General features: G+C 29.1%; 3 non-coding genes across 3 annotated transcripts in view; all 3 read left to right on the forward strand.

The window, feature by feature from the left end:
* Positions 1-1675: 1675 nt before the first annotated feature.
* Positions 1676-1794, forward strand: LOC145847876 (5S ribosomal RNA). The gene has a single exon (XR_014371574.1). It is a non-coding gene; the product is annotated as a 5S ribosomal RNA (ribosomal RNA).
* A 2758-nt stretch (positions 1795-4552) lies between these two features.
* LOC145847888 (5S ribosomal RNA) lies at positions 4553-4671 on the forward strand. Its single transcript, XR_014371585.1, has one exon. It is a non-coding gene; the product is annotated as a 5S ribosomal RNA (ribosomal RNA).
* Positions 4672-8547: 3876 nt separating this feature from the next.
* Positions 8548-10000, forward strand: part of LOC145847886 (small subunit ribosomal RNA) — a 1806-nt gene continuing 353 nt past the window's right edge. Inside the window, exon 1 of the ribosomal RNA XR_014371584.1 lies at positions 8548-10000. This exon is cut by the window's right edge and continues 353 nt beyond it. This is a non-coding gene — a ribosomal RNA (small subunit ribosomal RNA).

The raw sequence follows: 10000 nt of genomic DNA on the forward strand, positions 1-10000 counted from the left end.
TTAACATACAAAAACATGGCTTCAAGAAACATTTTCCGGTTTTTCTTAGCTTCCAATTATGTGACAAAGAAAATTTCATAAAGAATTATCGTAATTCACAGAATATGTTATTTTCATTTTAGTTGATGTTTTTATTTCATGTTTTATTTTCTAATGTTCTTATTGGGTGCTGAAGAGCCATAAAAACCTCATAATCGAACAATTTACTAAAATATTATTAATATTGAAAGATTTAAATTTCGAAATAACCTACCTACGGTTAATCTACACGCGTTTAGAAGCCGTAAAAAAATATTTTCAACCTTGTAATGGACCAAACAAAAAATATAGAAAAAATTATCGAAAAAAAAAATCTTTTAAAACTTACCTTACGTTAGTCCTTATGCGTTGCGAAGCTCAAAAAAAATATTTTCGACCTTATAATAGAACAAACAAAGAAAATAGAAAAATTTTCCAAAAAAATAAAAAGTCGAAATTCGAAAAAAGAAGAAAAGTGGTCCTTTTCTAGGAGTTTTTTATTCCCAAAAAATGGGTCGATGTCCCCGTAACCCCTAAAAAAAGGGGGTCGAAATAACATTTTTTCATCATGCTTCAAATGGGCTGAAAAATTTTTTACGGGGTCTCTGGACCAAACAAAAACGATCTGTCGAGTCAGAATTCCAAAAATCGAAAATTCCCGAAATTTCTGTACTTAAGAGGCGGGGCGCCCACTATCGACAAAAGTGTGCCAAAACCCACAAACGTTGTGTTACGCGCGCTAAGATAAATACAAGCCTGATTGCTGAAAATGTATTCTATTTGAATAAGGTAAGTATCAACACCAAGGAAGCAATTCCTTTATTATAAACTCATACTCTGACATTGCGCTAATATTGCTCGTGAATTGTTATTTAGTTTAAAAGTATAATTTATATTACTTTTATTTTATTTTAATTCTATATAATAACTATTTTATATTTTTATTAAAAAATTTCTTGTTTAGTTTCCAAGCAACCACAGTTACGTTTATATGTTTAATTCTATTGTATTCTATATTTATCGATAATTTAATAAATGTTTTAAAAGACTATTCTGGTTTTCCACGCTCTCTTCAAAAATGTGAGTTCTTTTAATTCTTCCACTTAATTATTCATTTTAAAGTAAAACAACTAGTTATACATATTATTATATTATAATGTATGTGTATTATATACTATTATTTTATAACATAAACATAGTTGAGTTATTAAATTAAACGTCAAATATTTTATTACCTAAAATTAAGTTAATCGTAAAATCTGATGTAGTATGAGATATTCTTTAGAAACTAACTATAAATATTCTTGAAGTAAAACAATACAATCTATAAATAGAACAATGAGAAATAGTAAAACAAACTAAACACAACATGTTTATTTTAACATTATTTTTTAATTAGTTTAATCACTTACTTCTAATCATAGTATTTAATATAGAATATAGTCAACAATCTTTTAAACAAAGTCTTAAATAAAGTTACAGGGAGTAATTGTAATTAAAACACCAAAAAAAAAAGGTTTTAATAAAAAAAATAATTACATCAAGTTAAAATTTTATAAGGATTAATTTTAAAATATCAAATCGATTGTAAATCAAGTGCAAATAGGTTTTTTAAACAAACCGAAGGGTTTATAAAGGCTTGTAAACGCTCTCAAACGCCTACGACCATACCACACTGAGCACACCCCATCTCGTCCGATCTGGGAAGTTAAGCAGTGTCGGGCGTGGTTAGTACTTAGATGGGTGACCGCTTGGGAATACCACGTGCCGTAGGCTTTTGCTTTTTGAATTCATCTTTTTTGTACTATTTTTCTTTCTGACCTATTTATACTTATTACTCGTTTATTTACATTTCTTTAACGCTTAAAAGAAAAGTAAATTCTAGTTATTAGCAAATAAAAACTCAAGCCAATCAGATAACGTTATTTGCTGTTTAAACCAATTAGAGCGCTAAAAAAGTGGTTTGACCAGTTTGAGATATCGAAAAAAAAATGGCACCATCTTGTAGAGTACAATTTTCTGAGTTAAAATTAATACAATTAGTCTTTTATACTAAAACTTTAAAGTTTTTTTGTCCAAAAACAAATAAAAGCGTGGCTACTTGAAAAATCAAACGAAAATAAATTTTGCACTTTTGTATTGTGAGTCATAATAAGTTATTTACTGTTACCAACAGATACTAGCAAAAGCTTTTTAAAGTTTTGTATTAACTTAATGTATTTGTAATTACTTTTACTTAATAGAAACTATTGAATTACGTTTACTTAGTTTACTTTTGTATGTGTATTAAATATATAGCAATTTTGTTTGAATAAGGACTATTAAACTATTAAAAGAAAACTATCAAAGTTTACTAACTCAAAAGCTAAATCTTAGTTTTATTGTTATAAACATTTATGTTGTAATTTACTAATAACTAAATGAGTTTATTTCAAACAAAAAGATTTAAATAATGTTATGTTATGTCAAGCCTACTATATGAGGTATATAGGTATATAAGGTATACAAGCTTATGTTTGAAAATTATAATAAGAAAAATAAAAATAAATACTTAGTTGGTAAAATTTGTATGTTTTAATATGCAAATTAGAGTTAGTATAGAAGTTTTTTTTAAATATAATAAATATAAATATTTAGTTACTAATAATAAACTAAAATACCAATTTTGTAGTTATTACAAAAAAAAAACTTATCTTACTTAAAGTTCACTGTAATTGAAATATTATACAAAAGCTTCATAATTATAAGCTTTGAATAACTTTACTTCATAAAAAGTTAGTGTTTTGTGTATTGACTTTATGATTATTTTATTTTAGTAACTGTTAGTTTTATACTTTAATAAAAGAAATATGGTTAACAAGTAAGTTAAAAATGAAAGAAGCATAAAAAAACACACTAATTAACTGCTTATTCAATAGTTTGATTATTTAATTATTTTTCTGTTATATAGTTTAATCGTATTGTATAAAAAATACAGAGAGTTCAAATACATAGTTTTTTTTTCTAAGAAAATTTAATTCTTTAATAATAAGTAGTAATTTAAATAAAAAATAATACAAATAAAGTTATACAATATATATACAATAGTTTGTCAAACTAGGCAAACACTACTAGGCAAAAAACAAACTAGGCAAAAAACCTACAAAGTAGGCCACCACTACAATCCAATGTTCCAACTGGAAATTCAATGAGATCGTTACTGTACTTGTGATGAACGTTGATAATCCCCAAGATTGTAAGTCGAAGGCCTTACCCAACCTAACCAGCGCACTGGTTTTCTTACAACTGAATTAATCAACATTTAATATTGAATATAATCATTATTGATAGATAGAGGAATGTTGACAATCAACAACAGATTGTAGGTCAAAGGCATTACTCGACCCAAGTACCCACAACCTAGATTGATCAACATTTATTAGATAGATTTGTTTATTGATAGATAGAGGAATATTGTCAATCCACAACAGATTGTAAGTCAAAGGCATTACTCGACCCAAGTACCCACAACCTAGATTGAACAACATTTGTTAGATAGATTAGTTAGATAGATAAATAGTACAGTATAATCTCAAAGAATTTGAAGCCCGAACATTGAACGATAGTGGTGTTTCGTGACGACTAGCGGGATTCGATCTCTCAACCTTCTGCTTATGAGTCAGCTGATAAGACCACTGACCCACCGCGCCACGACAAAGATAAAGAAATATTTTGCTATATAAATAGGTTGATTTTTCAGTGAACTTCAAGTGTCAATTTTTCAGTGTCAATTACAGTGAACTTCAAGTAAGATATACAACAGTATATATATTTCCGAGTCTGACTTTGAGTACTTTTTATATATTATTAACAAGATTTTTTAGGAGTAATATCTGTTTAGTTCTTTAATATATCTTTAAAATAATAATATTTTTTAAGGTGTTTAAAACTTTTAGAAGCTGTATGTAATGTCTTTTAGTTTAATAGTTCTTTAAATTAGTAAAAAAAAATAAACATGGTTGAGTTATCAAATTAAACAAAATAGAACGTCAAGTATTTAATTACTAAAATTAATTTAATTAAAAAAAATCTCAGGTAATCTAAAATGTCAGGAATTATTTAAAAATAAATATAAATTTAAAACTTATTATATTGAAAAGATTGATGAATAATACTCTTGAATGTATGCAATGTTTGTATTTGTAATGCAATAACATAAATGGATAGATCAATGACAAATTGTAAACATATTGTATTATTTTATTTTACGATTTTATTTTATTTATTTAATAATTCAATAAACTTTACTTCTACTTGTCCTGGTCTTAGGTAATTTATAGATAACAATAATTTAAACAAACACTTTTGTACAGTTACAATACAGTTTTAGTACAGTTTGGGAGTAACTGTTGATTAAAAAAACAAAAAAAAAGTTAATTCAGGTTAAAATTTTATAAGGAATAATTTTAAAATATCAAATCGATTGTAAATCAAGTGCAAATAGGTTTTTTAAACAAACCGAAGGGTTTATAAAGGCTTGTAAACGCTTTCAAACGCCTACGACCATACCACACTGAGCACACCCCATCTCGTCCGATCTGGGAAGTTAAGCAGTGTCGGGCGTGGTTAGTACTTAGATGGGTGACCGCTTGGGAATACCACGTGCCGTAGGCTTTTGCTTTTTGAATTCATCTTTTTTGAATATATTGTACTATTTTTCTTTCTGACCTATTTATACTTATTACTCGTTTATTTACATTTCTTTAACGCTTAAAAGAAAAGTAAATTCTAGTTATTAGCAAATAAAAACTCAAGCCTATCAGATAACGTTATTTGCTGTTTAAACCAATTAGAGCGCTAAAAAAGTGGTTTGACCAGTTTGAGATATCGAAAAAATAATGGCACCATCTTGTAGAGTACAATTTTCTGAGTTAAAATTAATACAATTAGTTTTTTTATACTAAAACTTTAAAGTCTTTTTGTCCACAAACAAATAAAAGCGTGGCTACTTGAAAAATCAAACGAAAATAAATTTTGCACTTTTGTATTGTGAGTCATAATAAGTTATTTACTGTTACCAACAGATACTAGCAAAAGCTTTTAAAAGTTTTGTATTAACTTAATGTATTTGTACTTAGTTTAAATTAATAGAGTTTATTTGGTTTACTTTATTATGTGTATTGAATGTGCTAGTATCTAAAAATAAATACAACTAAAACAAAACAAACAAGGAGAGTACTTGAATAGAACCAACACAATTTACAGACCAGTTGTGTACTAAATTTAAAGAAATTCTGAATAGTGAATATGCAATTATTATTATAAGTTCAAAGTTCAATTTAATTTAAATTAATGTATTTTGTAAATTGGTTTTATTTAATAGATAGTAGTGAATTACTTTATTTAATTTACTTTAGTATGTGTTGTATAACTTAATTTAAACCAGAAGCAAAACGGGATTATACTTTCAATAAACTACACAATTTACAGACCAGTTGTGTACTAAATAAAAAGCTATTGTGAATAGTGAATATGCAATTATTATTATAAGTTTATAAGTTCACAGTTTACAAAAGCTTTACAATTTAGTTATTATTTTGTTCATATTTGCATATCTAATTTATGAAAAGTTAGTGTTATGTGTTTTGGCTTTTTAATTTCTTTATTTGTACAACTGTTAGTTTTATATTCTAAAGAAACATTTTTAAATAAATATGTTTAACAAGTAACTTAAAAATGGAAGAAATATATTGTATATATTGAACTATTTATATTTATTCTAGCTATTTGCTTAGTGTATTTATTAATGTGATTATTTTATTTTGTTGTTTGTCTTATAGTTTAATCGTATTGTGTTGAAATATATTTAACAAATACAGAGGTTTAAAGTAAGTTTAAATGAAAATAAAATAAGACATATAGTTGAAATATAAGTTTAAAAAAATATTTTTTTTTATTTCTTTGTTTGTTTGATTGTTTGTTTATTATATAATCGCGACGTTTCATTTTATTACTTTTAAGCATACTAAATATAATAATAGGCATAGTTAGAGGAAAAATTCAATTAGTTTCTAACGTAATAAAAAAGTTTATTTCCACAAATAAATAAATACCTGAAAAATCAAATGAAAAATAAATTTCGCACTCTTGTATTGTGAGTCATAATAGGTTATTTACTGTTACCAACAGATACTAGCGAAGGCTTTTTAAAGTTCTATGTTAATTCAATGTATTTGTACTTAGTTTTATTAAAATGACAGTATTGATGGTTACGTTTATTAAGTATGTTTATTTAACGTTATGTAACTCAAGTAAAACCAGAAGCAAATAAGGAGACTACTTTCAATAAACTACACAATTTACATACCAATTGTATACTAAACTTAAAGCTATTCTATTCTATTTTATTCTTGATAGTTATTTTAAAGTTATTAAATTATACAAATGTATTTTATAAAGTAGTTTTATAAAGTTACTATAGTTTTTTTAACTTACTATAGTATGTGTTATATAACTTTAATTAAACTAGAAGCAAAAAGGGAGACTACTTTAAATAAACTACACAATTTATTGTTATATATAACTCTAATAAAACCAGAAGCAAAAAGGGAGACTACTTTAAATGAACTACACAATTTATTGTTATATATAACTCTAATAAAACCAGAAGCAAAAAGGGAGACTACTTTAAATGAACTACACAAATTAAAAATATATTATTATTTATAAATCAATCGTGTTGTGTTTCAAAATAAATTTTTCAAATAATGATTTACAAGTATTTATCAGTTATTTAGTTTTCTTTTTATAGTTTAGCCGTATTGTTTTATTTATTTGTTATTATCTTTATTTAATTGTTTGCTTATTATATTTATCGCCATGTGCTTAAAAAATAAAACAACTATAAAGATTTAAAAAGTAAGTTTAAATAAAAATAAAATGAAACATATAAAATAAATTTATGATTTTTTTATTATTATTATTATTTTTATTTAATTGTTTGCTTAACATATTTATCGCGATGTGCTTAAAAGAATAGAACAAATACAAAGGTTTAAATAAATAAAAATGTAAGTTTTAAATAAAATAAAATGAAACATACAAAATAAGCTTATGATTTTTTATTATCATTTTTATTATTTTTATTTCATTGTTTGTTTATTATATCTATCGCGATGTGCTTGAAAAATAAAACAACTATAAAGGTTTAAAAAGTAAGTTTAAATAAATATAAAATGAAACATATAAAATAAGCTTATGTTTGATTTTTTTATTTTATTTTTATTTAATTGTTTGCTTATTATATTTATCGCGATGTGCTTAAAAGAATAGAACAAATACAAAGGTTTAAATTGTAAGTTTTAAATAAAATAAAATGAAACATACAAAATAAGCTTATGATTTATTATTATTATTATTATTATTTTTATTTCATTGTTTGTTTATTATATCTATCGCGATGTGCTTAAAAAATAAAACAACTATAAAGGTTTAAAAGGAAGTTTAAATAAAGATAAAATGAAACATATAAAATAAGCTTTTGTTTGATTTTTTTATTTTATTTTTATTTATTTTTATTTAATTGTTTGTTTATTATATTTATCGCGATCTGCTTAAAAAAATAAAACGAGTATTAAGGTTTGAAAGGTAAGTTTAAATAAAAATAAAATGAAACATATAAAATAAGCTTATGTTTTTTTTTTTTTTTATTATTATTATTATTTTCATTCAATTTTTGTTTATTATATTTATCGCAATGTGCTTAAAACGATAAAACAAGTATAAAGATTAAAAAGTAAGTTTAAATAAAAAATAATACAAATAAAGTTTATTTATAATAAACAAACATATTTAAAACATTAAAAAAAGTAGTTTATATATATTATTTTTTATTTATTTCTTTTAAACATATTAAATAAAGTATAAAAAAAGTATTAAAACATTTAAACGTAGCATAAATAAGCTTAAAACATTAAAATAATTGAAAAGAAACAAACAAATTGAAAAAAATCGGCAAAAAAGTTCAACAGCAACATTTGAGCATCATACACGTATGCATTACTTTACACTAGTGAGAGAGACGTGTTTGTGCGTTCGGTCGACTTGGCGAGAAAGCGGGCTTAAAGCATTACTGTTTAGCACCCGAGGCGCGGCTATTGCAGCGGCGGCGAACGTGCTATGTAAACGCATTGGAGCAGCGTATGAAAAACTACAAGCGTCCAGCGGCGGTAGGCTTATAGCTTTGCGAAGTCGTCGAGACGAGTAGCCGACGCAGGCAGGCACGGCTCGAGGCGGGTAACTGCAGCAGACAGATGGCGTGTTGCTGCTGACGAGTTAACCGGCAGAAGGCAAACGGTTGGTCGGGAGAAAGAACAGTCAGTTGTATAGCTGCATGCTGCAGTCGACGCGGGCTGGCGCTTTAAACAGCAAAAGGCCGGCGCCGACTTTCAGTAACGTTCGCAAGGCTTTTAAGCCGAGTGATAGAAAAGGTCTGTATTTATACAGTAAAAACGCTCAGTCGAGCAACGGGTTTAAACGCCCTCGGATAGTTATCTGGTTGATCCTGCCAGTAGTCATATGCTTGTCTCAAAGATTAAGCCATGCAAGTGTAAGTACGAGCTCACGTACAGTGAAACTGCGAATGGCTCATTAAATCAGTTATGGTTCATTTGATTGTACGCTTTTACATGGATAACTGTGGCAATTCTAGAGCTAATACATGCGTAAAGCGCCGAACTGACGTGAGGCGCGCATTTATCAGACCAAAACTAACCGGCTTTCGGGTCGTTACAATGGTGACTCTGGATAAGCTTGCGGATCGCACGGCCTAGTGCTGGCGACATCTCATTAAAGCAACTGCCTATCAACTATCGTCGGTACGGTATCGCCTACCGAGGTTGTAACGGGTGACGGAGAATCAGGGTTCGATTCCGGAGAGGGAGCCTGAGAAACGGCTACCACATCCAAGGAAGGCAGCAGGCGCGCAAATTACCCATTCCCGGCTCGGGGAGGTAGTGACGAAAAATAACAATGCAGACCTCGTACGAGGTCCTGCAATTGGAATGAGTACACTTTAAACTTTTTAACGAGTATCCATTGGAGGGCAAGTCTGGTGCCAGCAGCCGCGGTAATTCCAGCTCCAAAAGTGTATATTTAAGTTGTTGCGGTTGAAAAGCTCGTAGTTGGATATAGGGACGGCGAGGTTGGTCGGTCGAAAGGCTAGCACTGGCCTCGTTGTTCTTGTTGGTCGGTGCCTTCGCGGTGCTCTTAACTGAGTGTTGCGGTGGTCCGGCAAGTTTACCTTGAAAAAATTAGAGTGTTCAAAGCAGGCTTTACGCTTGTATAATGTTGCATGGAATAATGGAATAGGACCTCGGTTCTATTTTGTTGGTTTTCGGAGCACGAGGTAATGATTAATAGGAACGGACGGGGGCATCCGTACTGTGCCGTTAGAGGTGAAATTCTTGGATCGGCGCAAGACGAACGACTGCGAAAGCATTTGCCAAGAATGTTTTCTTTAATCAAGAGCGAAAGTCAGAGGTTCGAAGACGATCAGATACCGTCCTAGTTCTGACCTTAAACGATGCCGACTAGCGATCGGGCAGTGTCGAACTTAAGAACTGTCCGGCAGCTTCCGGGAAACCAAAGTCTTTGGGTTCCGGGGGAAGTATGGTTGCAAAGCTGAAACTTAAAGGAATTGACGGAAGGGCACCACCAGGAGTGGAGCCTGCGGCTTAATTTGACTCAACACGGGAAATCTCACCCGGCCCGGACACAGCGAGGATTGACAGATTGAGAGCTCTTTCTTGATTCTGTGGGTGGTGGTGCATGGCCGTTCTTAGTTGGTGGAGCGATTTGTCTGGTTAATTCCGATAACGAACGAGACTCTTACTTGCTAAATAGCTGCTCGACCCATTGGGTCGGAGACAACTTCTTAGAGGGACTAGTGGCGTTTAGCCACACGAGATTGAGCAATAACAGGTCTGTGATGCCCTTAGATGTT

Source organism: Thalia democratica, unplaced genomic scaffold (assembly GCF_965202585.1).
Source record: "Thalia democratica unplaced genomic scaffold, ktThaDemo2.hap1.1 HAP1_SCAFFOLD_1139, whole genome shotgun sequence".
In the NCBI taxonomy this organism is placed as follows: domain Eukaryota; kingdom Metazoa; phylum Chordata; class Thaliacea; order Salpida; family Salpidae; genus Thalia; species Thalia democratica.